Consider the following 6,689-nt stretch of genomic DNA (forward strand, 5'->3'; position numbering starts at 1 on the left):
AATGTCTAGGGTGCAGAATCACACACACACACACACTCACACAGAGTCAGTGGGGGAACTTGTTTTGCTCAACTATGCATATTTGTTAGAAGAAATTTGTTTTTTCTTCCCTCTTTTTTTAATGGTACATGTAGGTAGGAGTAAAAATGGATTTCTGTTAAATAAAAATAGAGAGATAGAGGTGCTATAGATGTGGAATATATTATGTACATTCAGATGAAGCCACTATATTGTTAATTTTACTTAATTGCTTTGCTTTGTTACAAAAAGACCTTACAGAGTAGGGGTAATCTATAAATGTTTCTAATGTAAAAACAAAACACATTAATAAAACTTTTTTTAAAAATGGAAAAAAAATGTAAGATACATGATATCCAAAAATAATTAACCTGCAAAACATGTCAAGAAGAGATAGCATGCTTTTTCAGATTTGCAGGGATCATAAAATGAAGAAGAATTGGGAATATGTTTAATGACAGTGTCATGGACCAAAAACATCTCAATGGGCTAGAACACTGGGCCAAATATAATAAAGTAAAATTTTATTCCATCTTCTGTTGAAGTCTTTTTAAGTTGGAATGAAAATGAAAGTATCAGTAAAATAAAGTCAGACTCTTAAGTAACTAAAAAAACCATGTTATCTTTAGAACAGATAATTACAGCAGTGCCCCTTAGGAGAGAGAGGTGGAAGAATATGAGAATATAATATGACGTACAGTTTTCAGTACTTTTGCTTAGTAAATAAAGCCTTAAACTTAGGTATCAGAAAATTAACTTTCTAACTATAGGATGGGAAAAGTGGCTAGACAGCTGATGAGGAAAAGAAGTGGGCATTTTAATGGACCCCAAATTAAGTGAGTCGACATTGTGATATACCATCAGCTGACCAATGACTATTGATGAGCAGATAAGCCCAAGAGCTCTGGGAACCACAATTCCCTCCAAACCACTGGCCTTGCCTCTGGTTTCAACCTTTTAGCCACCATTGAGGAGAGCATCCTTTGTGGGAAGGAGCCCAATATCCTCACTAATACCAACTACTCACAAACTGCTACTAATAGGCAGGTAAACCCAAGGGCTTTGGCAACAGCAGCACCACCCAGACCACCAGCACTGCTTAAGGCTTAGCCTCTGTAGCTATTGTCCAAGGAAGCCATAGTCCTTTAGAGATGTGACTTCACAACTCCTCTGCAGGTACTATGGTTCCTGTCTACTAAGCACCCACAGGTACTAAAGACCCAGAAAATAAAAGTTCTTGACACCAATGTTGCTGTCACTGTCAAATGGTTCAGCATCAGAAGTGGTAATGGCATTAAAGAAGATCCATTACCATCTGCTTTACTGCAGCCCCAGAACCGTGGGGTACATTCCATCTGATTTTAAACTGAAATCTCCTACATGTGTTGTCTTGCTATATTAGAATGTGAGCTCCTTGAATACAGGGATTGTTATGTTTTTCTTTTTGTGTCCAGCACTTAACACAATTCTTTGCACAGAGTAAGCATTTAATAAACACTTTATTTTTTTGGTACAGTGCCTTGCACATAGCCACCAAGTGTTTGTTGAATTGAATTGGCTCCCTGTTGGTATTCCTTCTAGTGTCAGAGATTCAAACTTGGCAATTCTGAGAGTGACCTAAGTGAGAGAGAAATTAGAGATGTGAGCAGATGCTTCTGTGATACCATAGTGGCTCTATCATAGTCTAGGCCAGGGGCGTCAAACTCAAATAGAAAATCACAATTTAGCAAATAAACACAATTTTACAATAAAACAAAATTAACAAGCACCACGACATTAACGTCTGTGTTGTATTTTTTTACTTATTTTGCTAAACATTTCCCAATTACATTTTAATCTGATTAGGCAATCCTCTGGCCTTGAGTTTGACCTCTCTGGCCTAGGCTATAAGCATTTTTCCTCTGCTTGACTTTCATGAATACATAGTAAGGCCAAACTCACTTGAGTAATTATGAGTATCATTTAGGAGTCCCTCCCTGTGTTCTGAGACTAGATGGAAAAAGCATGATGTCATCTACAAGCAGGGCAACAGCAGTCTATGGGGACCTTCTCTTCATTTGGCTGTATGGGCCACCCTCTATGGCAAATACTTCTGGCAGTGTACATCTCCCAATTTTAGGTCTCAAGATTACATCTTTGGAAGAATTTTGTATGATTTTGACAAATGCACCAAAGACATATTGAGAGCCTTTAAAAGGTGCACTACCAAATCAGATACTTCAAAAAAAAATAACCACCAATAAGCACAATGGAATCTTGTATTCTTGATGGCTTTTTGTCACTGTGTAGCTGTAAATATATGGACTCCTGTATAATATTGTTTGTAAAAATCTTCCTGTTCCTTCATTGAGACCTTTAAATCCTTTATCAAGGGTGTCTTCAATTTGTGTATAGATTACTCATAAAGATTTTGTAGAGATGGGAAAGTAGACATGAGTTGCTAGTTATTGATAGTTTTTCATTTGCTTTTTGTGTAATAAACTCTATGATTTTTTTCCCCAACCATTGGATTTTTTCCATTACTTCAAATATATTAAGACTCTCTCCCTCGATGCCCTCAAATTTATTTCCCTTCCAGCATGGACCTCATCTATGTATATTTGGTCTAGTATAAGACTTTGTTCTTCTGAGCTTTGTTTCTTAAGGGACATATCTACTACTTTATAGAACACAAACTCCCAGTCTTCAGATTTGAGATCTATAATGTGGAAAAGGAACTAGACTCTTTCTGCTTGTCCCCAATGGGCAGAACTAGGAGTAATGGAATTAGGCTTAAGGTAAAGAAGGTGTTATCCCAAAGTGAAGTGGGTGGGCTACCTTGATTGGTAATTCATTCATTCTCCCTCACAATGGGCCATTATACAAATGGGTGATCATTTGTTGTACATATGTGGTAGAGAGGGTATAGTTCTTGAGGTGCACATTGGGCTAGATGAACTCTGATAACCCTTCTAATTTTGAGATTCTCTGCCTTGAAGTGAGTACAGTACAGTAGATTGGTGGTGTCATTAAGCATAAATGTTTGTCGACTGATTTATAGACATGTGAAATCAAGTATATATGACAACTGCTATCTTGGTTATTCTAACCTGGAAAATTATTCATAACTTGAAACCATATATACAAGGATTTGAGAACATATTTTTGTAGTTTGTGATATGCTATCATATATATGTTATGCTGTCATTTATAATCTTAAATTAATCTCTTTCAGCTTGTGAAGCTGCACAAGATATCATAAGGCTGAGCGAAGTGGTACACTGTCATCAGTATTTTTACAAGTAAAATGAAGATTAGTTTTTAAAGTAAGTTTATTTTCCTTTTTAAAAACATAAAACTTCTGCAAAATAGAAATATGTGATGTAGCATGTACTTGGCAAAGAACCTAGAATCTAGTTCAGCACATTGGTAGTAATGGAAATATTGCCACCAACTCTGCATCTTTCTCTAAATTGTGCTCCAGTCAGAAGGAGGTAAATGCTAATTAGGCAACATGCATTTATTGAGCATTTCCTGTCTGACAGGCCTTCATGCACTGGGGGAACAAAGGCACAAGTGAGACAGCCTTTTCTTTCAAGAACTTTAATTTGAATGAGGGAGACAACATGTACACATATCAGTGTAGAGGAAGTAATGACACAATGAGTACAAGGTAGTTGAGGGTGGGGAGGGAATGAAGACCAGGAAAAAAGAAAGTGGTGCGTTGGCCGAGTCTTGAAGGGAAACCAGGAATTCCGAGAGGTAGAAGGGAAGTGGGAATGTATTCTAGACATGGGGTACAGTCAGAGCAAAAGCATGGAGATGGGAAAGGTCATGTGTGTAGTTTAGTGAGTAGACATGTGTGACTGGATTGAAGAGTTTGGAGAAGAGAATCAAGTATGAAAAGATAGGGGGCCAGGCTGTGAAGGGATTTAAAGTGGTAAACAGGAGTTTCTGTTTGGTCCACGAGACAATATGGAGTTTGTTGTACAGGGAATCTTAAGAAAATCCGTTTGGTGGCTGCATGGAGGATGAATTGGAGTGGGGAGAGGCTTGAGGCAGGAAGACTACTCCAGGCAAGAGATAATGAGGGCCTAAACTGGGTTGGTGGCTACGTGAGTGGGGGTAAGTGTATGAATTAAAGAGATGTCCTAGAGATGGAAAGAACAAGATTCACCACCTGATTGGATATATAGAGTCAGTGGGAATGAAGAGGGAGGATGAAAGCGAGGTTGGAAACTTGGTTGGAAGGGTGGTTGCGTTTTGGGCAATTATAGGGAAGTTTGGAAGCTGGGTGGGTTTAAGAAGAGAAGAGAGTTCTGTTTTGAACATGTTGATCTTGAGGTGACGGTGGAACATCCAGTTTGAGTTTTGTAATAGTGGTTAGTTGTGTAGGCCTTGAGCTCAGAAGAGAAGGAAGGACTAGATACATAGATCTAGGAATCATCGGCAAAAAGATGGTAATTCAATCCAAGAGCACTTGAGATCCCTAGAGAGTGTAAAGAGAAAGAGAATGGGGCCTAGGACCGAACCTGGGAATACAACCACAGTTAATGTGCATAATGTGGATGATGAATCAGTAAAGGAAGCTGAGAAGGAATGGTTAGACAGATAGGAGAACCAGGAGAGAACAGAGGATAGAGCTGAACTGGTTCACTAAGTAGTCAAGATTGGGAAGGGAAGAAACTCACCATGGAAAGGGTGATCACCTGGAAAAATAAAGGCAAATGAGAGATAGCAGATTCACTGAGGACAAAGAATAAATTTGGGAATAGAGAGGCTCAAGAAGAAATGGAATGGTGGNGTGAGTTCACTGAGGACAAAGAATAAATTTGGGAATAGAGAGGCTCAAGAAGAAATGGAATGGTGGGAGATCGTAATGACACAAAGAACTTTCAGATTTCTTGATCAGTGAAGTGGAACACCTGTGGATCATGGCAAGGTCAAAGGTGTGACCATCTCTTTATGAAGCTGAGGCAGAGTAGAGGAGTCCATTGGAGTTGAGCAGATGGAGGAGTTGGAAAATTAGGATATTCGAGGGAATATTAATAGATAAGTCGAAGTTCCCCAGTATGAGAGCAGGAATTGGAATGGAAATGAATGCTGTGAGCCAAGTATTGAATTTATTGAGAAAATAGGGAAAATGTACCTGAGTCAGTAAATATCAGCTGTAGGATGCAGATTGGGTGATAAGCACAGATATTTGGAACCTTAAAATAGGAGGGATGGTGTCAGAGGGAGAGTCTGGAAGCATCATTGAGGAGCAAGGAGTATTCTGCCTTCCCTGCTTGGAACAGTAATTCAAAGGATATGAGCAAAAGTACCACCAGTACTAGAAAGGAAGGCTGGAGCCCTCATCGAGTGGGTACCTCATCTCACTGGGGCCTGAAAATCGTGAGAAGAGGAGCTTTAAAGTGAAGGGAAGTTTCTTAAATCTAGATGGGGAGTTCCAGAGAGCACTGTGGAACGAGTTGGCAGTATGGCAACATTGAGGCCATTGTGGTTAAGAGAGTGGACAGGAGGGCTGTAGAGTGCAAACTTTCTCTTCAAAAATCTGGGATTTGATATCACAAGAGTTCAGGGAAGAGAGAAGAGCAAGTGCTGGATAGTTTGCCACCTGGTGTTTTGAGGCCTGAGAGTGACATGTGTCCCTACTAGTGGGAAGGAGAAGTGGCAGCCTGGTAGTGTATGACTAACAATATTTAGTCACTCATCAAAACATTTCCTCACCTTCTGTCATTTGGAAACATCTTGAATGATAATACACTAGCCTCTGTGGACATATTTCAAAGAAGCAGGAATATAGTACCTGATCTCAGGATATTATGCTCCAATTTAGGTACTGATTAAATGGCTGCTATGTTCCAGTACTATAATATGCCCTGAGGAAGATATCATAAAGAGAAAAGACATTGCTATCATCAAGAGGATGTTTCCCAAATTTTTTATTCTTTGGAGATTGTGGTGTTCCATGATTCCCAGCCAGATAGTATCACTTCTTCAGATTTGATTAGAAACAAACCAATCAAAAAAACTCCTGTAACAAATAATCACAGTCAAGCAAATATGATTCCTGCATTGCTTGTGTCCTACCATGTATATGGTCTTAATTTTGAGTCCAGTATCTGTCAAAGGTGGGTAGCATGCTTCATCGTTAGTTCCCTGGATGAATAGTCGATTGTTACATGTTGTCATTGTGTAAATAGTTCTCCTGACTGCTCACTTCACTGTGTATCAGTTCATACCAGCTTTCTCAGATTTCATCTATCCTTTTTGTCGTTTTTTGCAGTACAGTAATACTCCATTACATTCTTATACCATAATCTCTTCAGCCATTCCCCAGTTGATGGGTACCCACTTCATTTTTAATTTTTTGCTAGAATAGAAAGTAATGCTATAAATAATTTTATACATATGGATCCTTTCCCTCTTCCATCTCTTTGGGGTATATGCTTAATCATGCTTATTCTTGAATAAAGTATTCATGATATGTAGGCATGAAACTTCTTAGTAATCTACAAGTCTTTGGCCTCTTTCAGTCTCGATCCTATTTTCCCTTTTTTTTTTTTTTTGCCATCCTTAGTTCCTGCCTTTCCTTTGAAGTGTCACTGAATATTAAGGTACGTGTAATATAGAGTTGGTTTAGAGTTATTTATTGAGTTATTTATAGAATTTTTATTGAGTTATTTATA

At 38.6% G+C, this 6,689-nt stretch overlaps 1 protein-coding gene across 4 annotated transcripts in view; it reads left to right on the forward strand.

Annotated features, from left to right (window-relative positions):
* The window catches only part of PCGF3 (polycomb group ring finger 3), a 124,405-nt gene that overhangs the window by 31,836 nt on the left and 85,880 nt on the right, over window positions 1-6,689 (forward strand). For all 4 annotated transcript variants that reach the window (XM_027836241.1, XM_027836238.1, XM_027836240.1 and 1 more), the window contains one exon: window positions 3,233-3,323. The gene's annotated coding sequence lies outside the window, so the exon portion shown is untranslated. The remainder of the gene's footprint in view (window positions 1-3,232; window positions 3,324-6,689) is intronic.

Source organism: Vombatus ursinus, unplaced genomic scaffold (assembly GCF_900497805.2).
Source record: "Vombatus ursinus unplaced genomic scaffold, bare-nosed wombat genome assembly UNPS02014818.1, whole genome shotgun sequence".
NCBI lineage: Eukaryota > Metazoa > Chordata > Mammalia > Diprotodontia > Vombatidae > Vombatus > Vombatus ursinus.